The following is a 14111-nucleotide window of genomic DNA, read 5'->3' as shown; positions in this document are numbered from 1 at the left end:
GATAGGAATGAGTGTTTGATAAGAATCCGTTTCATTTTGAAACTTTTGGATGGAGGACTATTTTAATTAAAAAGAAAAAGGCTCTATAAAAATAACTTTTGCAGTATTAAAGAATTAAAAAATGATGAAGGTAGATGATTGAGTAGACCGGTTAGTGTCTGTTATAATGACATATAACGTCAGGCTTGCTGACACCTTCTTAGGCTAATATTTATACTATTGCGATTTCCACAATCCTTGTCACTAGATTATTTTTGTGGTTATCCACTGACTCCTTTTTTTGTTTGTGGTAATTGAAGTCTCCCATTATTACCGCACTACCAATTTGGTTAGCTTCCCTAATTTCTCTTAGCATTTCACTGTCAGTCTCACCATCTTGACCAGCATTCTACCATGAGAGAACGGCAGGGCATAGGCAGTCCACACAACTCTTCTTGTTTGATAAGAACAGGATGGGAGTTGTTGTAACCCAGCACACCTTGTCTGCCTGGCTGGCAGACTGCATATCTTTCTACTACACGCAAGCAGGACTGCAGCTTGGGGGCCACGTTAAGGCTCACTCTGTAAGAGCCATGGCAACTTCAGTGGCCCACTTGAGAGTGGTCCCTGTTACAGAGATCAGCAGAGCTGTGATGTGAAGTTCTCTTCACACATTTTGCTGCTCCATGGTGAGACCATTTGCTGCTCCATGGTGAGACCACACCTTGAATACTGTGTACAATTCTGGTTGTCGCATCTCAAAAAAGATATAGTTGCGATGGAGAAGGTACAGAGAAGGGCTACCAAAATGATAAATGGGATGGAACAGCTCCCCTATGAGGAAAGGCTGAAGAGGTTAGGGCTGTTCAGCTTGGAGAAGAGACGGCTGAGGAGGGATATGATATAGAGGTCTTTAAGATCATGAGAGATCTTGAACAAGTAGATGTGACTCGGTTATTTACACTTTCGAATAATAGAAGGACTAGGGGGCATTCCATGAAGTTAGTAAGTAGCACATTTAAGACTAATTGGAGAAAATTCTTTTTCACTTAACGCACAATAAAGCTCTGGAATTTGTTGCCAGACGATGTGGTTAGTGCAGTTAGTGTAGCTGGGTTCAAAAAGGTTTGGATAAGTTCTTGGAGGAGAAGTCCATTAACAGCTATTAATCAAGTTTACTTAGAGAATAGCCACTGCTATTAATTGCATCAGTAGCATAGGATCTTCTTAGTGTTTGGGTAATTGCCAGGTTCTTGTGGCCTGGTTTGGCCTCTGCTGGAAACAGGATGCTGGGCTTGATGGACCCTTGGTCTGACCCAGCATGGCAATTTCTTATGTTTTATGCTCACTACTGCCTGGACAGAGATGACTGACAAGATAGTAGCTTCATCCAGTCTGTCCTCCATAACCTTTTCAGGTCTAAACCCAACTCGTATGCCTAAGGCCCTGTTTCTTGGGTTCAGGCCATTTTCATCAGTTACCAACAGCATCTAGGTTATTGTGCCTGTTGGCACCTGTTTGGTGTTTGTTGGTCCTCTCGGTTCAGAAACAGCCTGCCGCTAGTTATTCACCCATGTGTGAGGACTACCATCCTAGAAACTTTGACAGATGTTTTCCATGCCGGGCTCCATCTAATGATATCACCCACTTGTGAGGACTAACATCCTGCTGTCCTAGGAGAACACCTGTTACAGGTAGTCAACTCTGCTTTCTCAGCATTTTCCTCTGATAAGACAGTATGTGTGTAAAAATAAATAAATAAATAAAAAATAAAAAAAAACCCTGCAACTTGGGTTGTCTTTTCAGTCATTTTGCATGTTACTATTGTTCTTGTTTTCTTGAAGTGAGAAGATTGTTGTTATGTGAAGAACTGGAACGCTCATCGTGTGGCAGTGTTCTCTTTCATGGCTATCTGCCTCCTCCAGGTACACTATTTTCTTTCATTACACACATTGTCCTTCCAACTCCATCCTCCTATCTGACGTCTTCTGTCAAACTTACATAAATATCTCTAGTCATAATGGGCTTTCTCTCGAGTTTCTGTCTTTTTTAATGGAGAACGGTCATGAACTTGTAGTCTATGGTTAAATACCTGTTGTTTATGAAATAGGCTTCACCATTGATATAAGATTAGCCATACCACTAGGTCACTGATCTTTTCCATAGCTGGCAAGATAGTCCCAGGAACAGGAAGAGTGTTGTCTTCTGATCCCAAAGTTATGTGAAGACCTCTTTAAGGCCTGGGAGGTGTCAGAGAGGAGAGAGAGAAAAATAGCTGCAGCAGGGATGAGCGGGAAAGGGATAGGAGGAAAGTAAGAGGGCTATAATTGAGTGGCATAGAGTAGTAGCAGTGCCATTTTGTGTGGCAACCACCAAGCCTTTTGTTAAGGTTAGTAGTAACTGCCATTAAATGCAGGCTATCCCCAAACAGAAATGTAAACTTTAGGTGTAATAGTAAAGTTACTCCATTTGTCCATTTCCATTCCTCTGTATTCAGGCAGGCCAATCCACAGAAGTAGGTTATGAACCTCTACCAGTAGATGGAGACGGAGTACAACTGACTCACTGACGTCATGGACATGTGGCCCTGCCAGTATTCTTAGTCTCCAGCAGATAGTGGACATGCATCTCCCTACTTGGGATTGCTTGTTGTAAAAAAAAAAAAAAAAAAATGAAGGATTTATTGTATCAGGGGCCCATTCTGCACAACGATCAGAGTCTGTTTTATCTTACTGTTTGGCCCTTGAGGGCTCGATTGCTGAAGCATGGTTATTCTTCTGTGGTGATTTCCACTTTGCTCCAGGCCAGGTAATTTTCTACTTCTCTAGCTTATGTTAGAGTTTGGAGAGTATTCAAGAGCTGGTGTGAGGAGTGAGGTTCTCATCCTCTCAAAGCTGAAATTCCTCTGATTTTTACAGAAAGGCTTGTTTAAAAGAATGACCCTTAACACTCTAAAAGTGCAGGTAGCAGCTTTCGCTTGTTATAGGGAACGAGTCCATGGGGAAGCATTGTCTTCCCATCCAGATGTGTCCAGGTTTTTGAAGGGAGTTAAGCATCTGCATCCTCCCTTATGGCTACTGGTACCTCTTTGGGACCTTAATCTAGTCTTGAATCTTTTGGCGGGTCCCATTTTTCGGCAACTACATGGTCTTTCTTTATGGCTGCTCACTTTGAAAATAGTTTTTCTCGTAGCAATCTGTTCAGCATGATGGGTTTCTGAGCTGCAAGCTCTCTCGTGCCATGAACTGTTCCTACAAATTATGCCGGGGACAATACAGCTTAGAACTGTACCTTCCTTTTTACCGAAAGTTTTGGAGTTTTGTTTGAATCAGACTATTTCCCTGCACTCGTTGGACAGGGATAGAGATAAGCATGATTATCATCTGTTGCATGCCTTGGATGTCAGGCGGCATCTGATGCAGGACTTGAAGATTATTAAATCTGTCAGGAAGTCTAATCATCTGTTTGTGCTCCATAGTGGAGGTAAAAGGATGAACTGGCGATGCAGCCAACTAATGCCCATTGAGTAAAAGAAGTCATCACAGCTGCCTATGTGGATGCCAATGTCTCGTTACTTAGGTTAGGGAGCCTTCCACTAGGACTCGGGTAGTATCATGGGTGGAACTTTGGTTGTTGTCTCCTGTCAAGCAGCGACATGGTCCTTCTTACATACTTTTTCCAAGCATTACCGCTTGGATGTGCAGCCCCAGGAGGATGTGGCCTTTGCACGTGCGGTGTTGATGGGACCGCAGGCAGCCTCCTGCCCTTTTTGGGAGTACGTTTGGTACATCCCACTTGGGATGCGGAGGAAGGAGAAATTATTACTTACCTGATAATTTCCTTTCCTTGAAGGAATGCAGGCCAATCCACAACCTGACCTGGGCTGCTTATTAGCTTTACTTTGTCTCTTAGGTTGGACAACAAAGTGTTCTTTCTGTAACTTTGTTTGCTGGACTGGTAAGTGCCCTAAGGTTAGCGCATGTTTATTTTATTTATTTATTTAACTTTTTTATATACCAACATTCAAGACGGTGGTCCCATCATGCTGGTTCACAAGAAACAGGGTGTAATTATAAAAACTTTACCATTTAAACAATAGTGCAGAAAAGCAGTTACAAATAACAAGGAAAACAATAACTTGGAATGAGAAGGGAAATGAAAGTCAGATAGTTATATATAAGTATAAATAACATTGTAAGAGGTGGCTATTAACGCTAATGCTAGCGGAGCGTGTTGAAAGAAGGAAGTTAGATGGAATTGGAGTTAGGAAAGGCCTGCGTGAACAGCCACGTCTTGAGTCTTTTCTTGAATGTTGAGATGTTGGGTTCCATTTAACTGATCTCAGTGTTCCTATTTGGTTGGAATCATGAGTGGTTGTCTGTTAATAGTTTGGCTTTTCAGAGAATACTGGCGGGCTGATGTCGGGGCAGGGTTATATGTCTGTGACTTTAGCAAGTCAGTTTTACTCTGTCTCCATCTGCTGGTAAAGTGCATAACCTATTTGTGTGGCTTGACCTGCCTTCCTTAGAGGAAAGGAAATTATCTGTTAAGTCAACATTTCTCCTTTTCTAGCAGCCTATTCCCTTCTGAATTTCATTACTTTTCTAGTCTTCACGTCTTCTGGGAGGGCATTCCATGCATCCACTACCCTTTCTGAAAAGAAATAGTTCCTAAAATTGTTCTTGTCTCCCCCTTTGGAGTTTCATATTGTGACCCCTAGTTTTGATTTCTCCTTTCAATCGGAAAAGAGTTGATTTTTGTGACTCATAAATTCCTTTCAGGAGAAGGAGAGAGAGAGAACTGAACTGGGGTGGCATGAGAGAATTACACTGGTATGGTGCATTCATTTTCAGGGAGGAAATACATGCACCATGTGCTCTCACTCTTTCAAAACAAATTACTGTTAGGGTTCAGGGTAGGGAGAGTACATGGTGATTACAATTTGTCCTTGGTAATTACTGGAAGAACTTTTGAATCCTTGCACTTTGCTCTATGTTGAAAAAACTTCTAGTCTCTCCTGTTTTATATTAGGTATTCCGAGTCGCAAAATAAGCTGTACTCCTGCACCTGCTACAGAAATTAGGGCTGTGCAGAGTATCTCTGAAGCTGGGGCTCGAGTAGGTTGTGCCCAGCCCACACTAGTTGCTGCTGCTGCTGCTGCTGTTGCTGGAGAAGGCACAGTAAAACTAGGTAAGCATGTATTGCATTCATACTTTTAAAATATGTTGATTGACATTAAATATAGAAACATGATGGCAGAAAAAATACATATGGCCTATTTAGTCTGCCAATCTCTACAATCCCTAACACTCCTTCAGAGATCCTCCTGCGCTGTTCCATGCTTTCCTTTTTTCCACCAAATCCACTAGGAGCTGTTCCATGCATCATCACCCTCTTTGTAAAGAAATATTTCTTTAGGTTATTCTCTAGTCATCTCCTTTCACCCTCACACCATGATCTCTCGTTCCAGAATCTACTTTTCATTGAAAGAGGCCTGCCTTCTGGGTATTGATACCTTGGAGATATTTAAATGTCTCCATCGTACCTCCCATATCCTGCCTTTCCTTTAGAGTAATCATGTTTGGATTTTTAAGTCTATCCCAATACTCCAAGACCACTGACCATTTTAGTACAGCCCTCTGGACTTACTCCATCTGGGTTTTATATACTTTTGAAGATGTGGTCTCCAGAATTGTACCCAATATTTCAAATAAGTCTCAGCAGGGACTTTTCTCCATTGACAGCAGGGCTGAATTAGCCATGACATGTAAGATGATGTCATCAGACAGCATCAGATGGACCCCTCTCTCTTAGTTAATAGAGATTCCTTGTATGTACCAGGATCAGTCCAGACTGCTGGGTTATGCCTCTCTTCCAGCAGATGGAGTCAGAGAGAAACTGAAAAGCACCTCCAACATAACCTGCGATCCCTCAGTATCTTCTCTGACTCCAGCAGATTGAGAGGCATAACCTGCGGCCCTGATCTCAAAATTTTTGGGGCCTTGCCCCACCAAGTTCGGTTACAAAAAAAAAAAAAAGGAAGAATTAAATAGGTATATAACCTTTGACTAGATCATTTAAAAAAAAAAGAGAAACAGGTTAATAATTTTTCACTTTTTTCAGAGCAGCCAGACAGTGGCAGGCAAGGCAGGGCATTGCCCTATAGCCAATACCCGGAGACTTTCACTGCCCTAGCCCGGTGAGCAGAGGGGGAGGATTTACCGGTGGGCCGGTCACTCTCCCCCCCTCCTCAGAGGTGCTAATTCCTCTGAGTTTTCTTTTTCCCCCCAGCGCCATCCTCCTGTGGGCTGAGTTAAAAAAAAAAAAAATAAGAAGAAGAACAGAAACGGCAGTAGATTATTTAATTTAACTTTTTTCCTACCTCAGCCATGCCTGACGTCAGTCACCCGGGCCTCCGGAAGGGGTGGACCTTCCACCCGACTGCCAATCATGCCTAGGGGGACGGTTTGTCACTCATGTGGAGAGCCGGGGTTCTGGCTCTCCTGCGAAGGCCTCTGCTCCCGGTGTCTCCCCAGGGGTGAGGGGCCTTCGCGACGATCCGATTCGGCGCAGGTGGCGATCACTGCAAGGCGAAGGAAATCGCGCAGCGCGCACGATGCCGAGGGACAGAGGCCTGGGCCGCTCCCGATTCGCGCGGGAACGGCAGCCATTTTGTCGGCCTCAGAGGGGGATGCTGAAGATTCTAAGGAGGGAGAGGATGTCCCTCCTCCACTGTCCCCCGCCGCATAGGCCGCATGAATTGCCGGATGGCACAGCTCCTCCTCCGCTTCCTCCCCCGGGGGGGCCCTTAAAGAGGCGGCATCCTTTTTCCTCGAAGTTCGTACTATTGATGCACAAGGCATTTCTGGAGGCGGAGACTCAGTGGGATACCCAGTCTCCCAGCTCCATTACGATCCCTAGGGTTTCTAGGGGTCAGGAAAAGGTGGCTCCCCGTTTCCCTCCTTCATCCCCGGGGGAGGGGTTGCCTGACCTGGTGGATCCAGGCTCGGCTCCAGATATGGGTGACAAAGGGGACATTTCCACATAGCTGGAAGGGGATGACCCCCAAGACCTCTGTCCAGCGAGAGGAACTGGACTCATTAATTTTGCACGTGCTCCAGGAGCTTGAACTTCCTCTGTCCCAGGAGTCGTCAGATTTATCTACGGGAGATTCGGCTTTAGCGAGATTATGCGCTCTGCCGCAGACTTTTCCTTTTCATCCGAAGCTTTCCCAGATTGTGTCCCGTGAGTGGGAGACCCCGGAGGCCTCTTTGAGGGTTACTAGAGCCATGGAAAAATTATATCCTCTTCCTCTCGAGTCGCTTGATCTCCTTAAAATCCCTAAGGTGGACTCAGCGGTCACGGCCATAGCCAAGCATACTACTATTCCGGTGACTGGCGGCACAGCACTTAAGGACCTCTAGGATAGGAAACTGGAGGTGCTGCTCAAGCGCATTTTTGAGGAATCCGCCTTAGGGATTCGGGCTGCGGTATGCAGTAGCCTGATGCAGCGGGCCTTGCTGCGTTGGGTGCAACAGATGTTGACAGCCCAGGACCTTCCTCCTGGGGAGGCGGAACAGGTGGCCCGTATGGAATCGGCAGTCGCCTATACGGCGGATGCACTCTATGACCTTTTACATACTTCAGCACGCACTATGTCCTCAGCGGTGTCCGCACGGCATCTGTTGTGGCTCCAGAACTGGTCCGCGGACGCCTCGTCGAAGTCTCAACTGGGTCCTTCCCTTTTCGGGGTAAGTTGTTGTTTGGGGATGAGCTGGAGCAGTCATAAAGGCCTTGGGTGACAACAAGGTTTATAAGTTGCTCGAGGATAAGCCCAGGACAGCCTGCTCGCAGGGTAGCTATCGGGGCCGTTTTCGGGGACCACGCCGTTTTCGGCCTGGTCGGGGTGCATAGAGCTATACTCCTCGACAACCGGCTTCTAGAGCACGGGACTGGTCTTATTCCTTTCGAGGCAGACGGCCTCATCGTGCCGGAACCCATGCATTCGCTCCCAACAACAAACCAGCTCAATGAAGGGACGCCGGCCCATTCCTCCCTACCGAAGATCAGGGGTCGGCTGTCCCTGTTTCTAGAGGAATGGGTCAAGATTACCTCGGACCAGTGGGTGCTAGATATTATAAGTCACAGTTTTTTGAATTTTGCTTATCCCCTCTGGGATCTTTTTCTGGTGTCCCCTTGTGGGCCACCGCAGAAACAGCAGGTAGTTCTGCAGACTCTAGCACGTTTGAAGGCGCTGGGAGCAGTCATGCCAGTTCCTCCATCGGAACGTCGGACCGATCGTTACTCTATATATTTCGTGGTGTTCAAGAAGGACGCTTCCGGCCAATTTTGGATCTCAAGCAAGTCAACAAGGCCTTACGGGTACCTCATTTTCATATGGAAACGTTAAGATCGGTCATTGCGGCGGTCCACAAGGAGAGTTTTTGGCTTCTTTGGATCTGACAGAAGCTTATCTCCACATCGGAATCCAAAAGCACCACCAGCGGTTTCTGAGGTTCATGATTATGGGCCAACATTACCAGTTTTGCTCTACCATTCGGACTGGCGACTGCTCCCTGAGTGTTCACCAAGGTGCTGGTGGTAGTCGCTGTGAGCTTGAGACGAGAGGGGATACTAGTTCATCCCTACTTGGACGACTGGCTCATCCGGGCGAAGTCGGAGGAACTCTGCAAGGCGGCGGTTCGTACAGTGGTGTCTCGTCTTCATTCCTTGGGCTGGGTGGTCAATTATTCAAAGTCAATTGATCCCCTCCCAAGTGATAGAGTTTTTGGGGGCTCGGTTCGATACCTTGTTAGGCAAGGTATCGCTACCAATCTCCCGCATGGACCGGTTGATGTCTCAAGTGCGGTGGCTGCTGTCGCTTCCCTCTCCTGTGGTGTGGGATTATTTGCAGGTTCTTGGATTTATGGCATCCACTCTGGAACTAGTACCTTGGGCCTTCGCACATCTGAGACCTTTACAGAGAGCTTTGGGATCCCAATCAGAGGAGTACCAGATTCCCTTTCCTGCAGCCCATTGCGTGGCGAGAGATAGCAGATTAGAATTACTGGAGCATGTGCTTATGATATTGTCGCTTGCTGGGTAAGAAATATTGATAAAATTGGATTATATCCTTTTCCCCTCTCTTTCGATATCTTGTACTTGTCCACATTAAATTTCATCTGCCATTTGGATGCCCAAACTTCCAGTCTCGCAAGGTCCTCCTGTAATGTATTCACATCTGCTTGTGATTTAACTACTCTGAATAATTTTGCATCATCCACAAATTTGATTATCTCACTCGGATTTCGCCACTGTTTCTGCAACAGCAACAATTTCCGGGTTGGACTAAGTTTTTACCACTTTCAAACCCAGCAACTATCCTCTCCAGTAAGGAGGAGAATTTAGCTTTACCTGGAGGAGTGGCACAAGATCATCATCAGATCACTGGGTTCTCAAGATTGTGGAGTGTGTGACACCACTTGCATTTCTCCTGGCTTCCCATACTTCTTCTTTACTAAACCTTCAGTCTGGATCCGTCTCACTTGATGCAACTCTACCTGGATGGGGAATTGCTACTCGAACAGCAGACAATAGAACTGGTTCCTCTGCATCACCATGGCCAGGGGTTCTATTTCTGCTTCTTCCTTATCCCTAAGAAATCCAAGGAACTGAGACCCATCCTGGATTTAAGAAGCCTGAAGAAGCATATACTCTGGGAGATTGTCAAAATGAATTCCCTCCACACAATTCTCACCTTCATCCAGCCTCACAAATCTGCTTCACTTTTTTGAAGGAGTTAATAAACATGTGGATAAAGTGAACCGGTAGATATAGTATACTTGGATTTTCAGAAGGCGTTTGACAAAGTTCCTCATGAGAGGCTTCTAGGAAAAGTAAAAAGTCATGGGATAGGTGGCGATGTCCTTTCGTGGATTGCAAACTGGCTAAAAGACAGGAAACAGAGAGTAGGATTAAATGGGCAATTTTCTCAGTGGAAGGGAGTGGACAGTGGAGTGCCTCACGGATCTGTATTGGGACCCTTACTTTTCAATATATTTATAAATGATCTGGAAAGAAATACGACGAGTGAGATAATCAAATTTGCAGATGACACAAAATTGTTCAGAGTAGTTAAATCACAAGCAGATTGTGATAAATTGCAGGAAGACCTTGTGAGACTGGAAAATTGGGCATCCAAATGGCAGATGAAATTTAATGTGGATAAGTGCAAGGTGATGCATATAGGGAAAAATAACCCATGCTATAATTACACAATGTTGGGTTCCATATTAGGTACTACAACCCAAGAAAGAGATCTAGGTGTCATAGTGGATAACACATTGAAATCGTCGGTACAGTATGCTGCGGCAGTCAAAAGAGCAAACAGAATGTTGGGAATTATTAGAAAGGGAATGGTGAATAAAACGGAAAATGTCATAATGCCTCTGTATCGCTCCATGGTGAGACCGCACCTTGAATACTGTGTACAATTCTGGTCGCCGCATCTCAAAAAAGATATAATTGCGATGGAGAAGGTACAGAGAAGGGCTACCAAAATGATAAGGGGAATGGAACAACTCCCCTATGAGGAAAGACTAAAGAGGTTAGGACTTTTCAGCTTGGAGAAGAGACGACTGAGGGGGGATATGATAGAGGTGTTTAAAATCATGAGAGGTCTAGAACGGGTAGATGTGAATCGGTTATTTACTCTTTCGGATAGTAGAAAGACTAGGGGGCACTCCATGAACTTAGCATGGGGCACTTTTAAAGCTAATCGGAGAAAGTTCTTTTTTACTCAACGCACAATTAGACTCTGGAATTTGTTGCCAGAGGATGTGGTTAGTGCAGTTAATATAGCTGTGTTTAAAAAAGGATTGGATAAGTTCTTGGAGGGAGAAGTCCATTACCTGCTATTAAGTTCACTTAGAGAATAGCCACTGCCAGTAGCAATGGTTACATGGAATAGACTTAGTTTTTGGGTACTTGCCAGGTTCTTATGGCCTGGATTGGCCACTGTTGGAAACAGGATGCTGGGCTTGATGGACCCTTGGTCTGACCCAGTATGGCATTTTCTTATGTTCTTATGTTTTATGTGAGCATCTTCCTTAAGGATCGCTATCATCAGTCATTCTTGCCTGCAGAAACCACCTCTGTGAGGAGAGTATCCGTAGGCGATTGTGCCTTTCACCCTTTTGCCATGTCCATGGCTGAGGGAGTTGGGGGCTGAGTACCCCACAACAGAAGCACTGCCTATTGTTCGCAGTAGCGTGCAAGCAGTTTTCTCCCTTTTTCAGGATCACCCCCGCCTGCGGACAGAGTTGTCCTGGGTAATGTAATATTGTCCATTGCTGGCAACATGCTCCCTTAGGAGGGGAAGTTTCTCCCCTGAGATAATTGCTATCATTTTCCGCTGTTTCAAGAAGATCGAATGCTCCATCTCAGTGGGTTTCTCCCTGCTGGTTTCAGCAGTGAGTTGTTTGCTTGGGGTTGATAGACAACCGGGCGACTTGTGCTTGCCACCCCAGTCCTCTGGTCTGCCTCCTTGTGTTCCTCACTCCTTTCGATTTCCGATTAAATTGTCGAGGGGAGGAAAGGTAAAGCTAAGGTGCTCATGGTATATCTCTGTATATCTACAGGGAAGGATATACCACATTTTTCCACTTATTTTCGCCATTCTCTGGCCAATACTGACTTAGTTTTTTCTCATTCTGTAGGTTGTCCAAAGGGCCTTCTACTCCCCTCGCGATCCTGTGACAGGATAGATGAACCTGTTCTGACAGTTGCTCTTGAGTGAACTTCAGGCCTGTCTCATCTCCTGCTCGGGAGTTTTTGGGCTACAGGTTGGTTTCGGGGATTGTCTCTCATCCCCTGAAACCCTAGACGCTGTGCTGCGCAGTCAGCTATGTCTGATGGTTCGACATGCAGTGTCTATCCCAGGCCCTGCTGTGGTTTGCTGCTTGTTCTTTCAGGTGTGGCGTGGGTTTCTTCTGCCTATTCGGCCTACCAGCCATACCTGAGCACTCTTCTCCAGACCTTTGGCTGTCAGTGGTTGACAGTCTCTTTTGGAGGGCTCTCGGATCCCAGTTTGTTTTCGGTTGTTTTTTTCACACGAAGGAAGCTGTGCGGTTTTCATCCTAGAGTTTCTCTTGTTTACATCTCTGGGTCCTTCCTGTATCTAGGATGATCTAGATCCACTGTTTTAGACAGAAACCTTGCTTGTACTGTCTTCCATGATGCACAGTTGCTTCTGTTTGCATTCGCATCACTCCCCTGCTTCAGGCATCCCTGCTATGCATGGGGATTTGAGTCTCAAGTCTTTTTTTTTTTTTTGCTTTCTTTGTAGAACCAAACTTTCTCCAGACTGGTGGGTCAGCTGTCTCTCAGCAAAGGAATGAAGGTAGTGCTCCAGCACTGTGGGGTTTCCCTCTTTGTCCTGCTCGGACAGCCTGTAGCTTGGTTTTCACCCAGGTGTGAGGACTACCATCCTGCTTGTCCTAAGAGAAAGCAGAGTTGCTTACCTGTAACAGGTGTTCTCCTAGGATGTTAGTCCTCACAAAACCCTCCTGCCTCTCGTGGGAGTTGGTTTCCCCATCTATTAACTGTATCATGGACTTGAGGGACTCTGCCTAGGGGGCAGGGTGATGACTACAACTGCACATGGTGAGTAGGGCATGCTGAAAGCTCAAGAATCTTTGAGATCAAAGTTCAGTGCCGGGCTGTATCCGATGATGTCACCCATGTGTGAAAACTAACATCTTGCTGTCCTAGGAGAACACCTGTTACAGGTAAGCAACTCTGCTTTTCACATTTAAAGATGAGAATGTGTTGAGAAAATAAAACATTCATAAGGACTAGGAAGGTCCTAAAAATGGATATGTTTTCTTCTAATCTTGCAACTTTTTCTCTGATAAGTGTCTGCTGACTATGATCACAAGGATACAGTATACTTCTGAAAATTAGGAGGGCAATTTTCAAAAAGCTTTTCTAAATTAGACAGCAAAATATGCATAAGGTACACCAGTTTTCAAAATGGACTTACATGCATAAGTCTGCTTTGGAAATGACCTTTCCAAATTTACCTGTATACAATTATACCTGCTATTATGTGCACAGAAAGCTTTTGGGAATATTTTGGTGCATAATTTTGAAAACTCAAAAATGATGTGCATAGGTCCAAACCCTTCCCCAGCTCTGCCCCGGGAACACCGCCACACAGTCCGGATAAACATACACGTGAATAGGAATTAAAAAGACTGGGAGAGTCATGAAGTAGCAGCTGCGTGGGAATCCCCATGTATGCTCAGAAAGACCTTTTCTGTCTTTCTCAGCTGTGAGAGAGCCATCTGATGATGTCACCATATTGTGTAGCAGATTATTGTCCTGCTTATCCACTAAGAAACTTACACATGTATGTCCTGTTCACGTGTATGTTAATCCAGACTGCATGGAGGTGTTCCCAGGGGACGGGTTTGGACCTATGCACATAATTTTTGAGTTTCAAAATTATGCACCAAAATGTTCCCGAAAATGTATTTATAATGATCTGGAAAGGAGTAAGACGAGTGAGGTGATCAAATTTGCAAATGACACAAAATTAGAGTAGTTAAATCACAAGTGTATTGTGATAATTGCAGGAGGACCTTGCAATACTAGCGGCTGGGGCATCCAGATGGCAGATACAATTTAATGTGGACAAGTGCAAGGTTGATGCATGTAGGGAAAAATGGTTACACGATGTTAGGTTCCATATTAGGAGTTATCACCCAGGAAAACGATCTAGGCGTCATAGTGGATAATACATTGAAATCAGTGTGCTGCGGCAGTCAAAAAAGCAAACAGAATGAATACAATGGAGAATGTCATAATGTCTCTGTAATGCTCCATGGTGAGACCGCACCTTCAATAAAGTGTGCAGTTCTGGTTGCTGTATTTCAAAAAAGATATAGATGCACTGGAGAAAGTACAGAGAAGGGTGACCAAAATGATAAAGAGCATGGAACAGCTTCCCTATGAAGAAAGACTAATGAGGTTAGGGCTCTTCAGCCTGGAGAAGAGATGGCTGGGGGGTGGGAGGATATGACAGAGGTCTATAAAATCATGAAAGGGCTTGAACAGGTAAATTTTAATTG

General features: G+C 45.1%; 1 protein-coding gene across 1 annotated transcript in view; it reads left to right on the top strand.

Annotated features, from left to right (window-relative positions):
- Nucleotides 1–14111, top strand: part of KCTD3 (potassium channel tetramerization domain containing 3) — a 355533-nt gene that overhangs the window by 184743 nt on the left and 156679 nt on the right. The window lies entirely within an intron of this gene.

The sequence above is a fragment of the Rhinatrema bivittatum genome, chromosome 3 (assembly GCF_901001135.1).
Source record: "Rhinatrema bivittatum chromosome 3, aRhiBiv1.1, whole genome shotgun sequence".
Taxonomy (NCBI): Eukaryota; Metazoa; Chordata; class Amphibia; order Gymnophiona; family Rhinatrematidae; genus Rhinatrema; species Rhinatrema bivittatum.
This window is presented reverse-complemented; position numbering and strand designations above follow the sequence as displayed.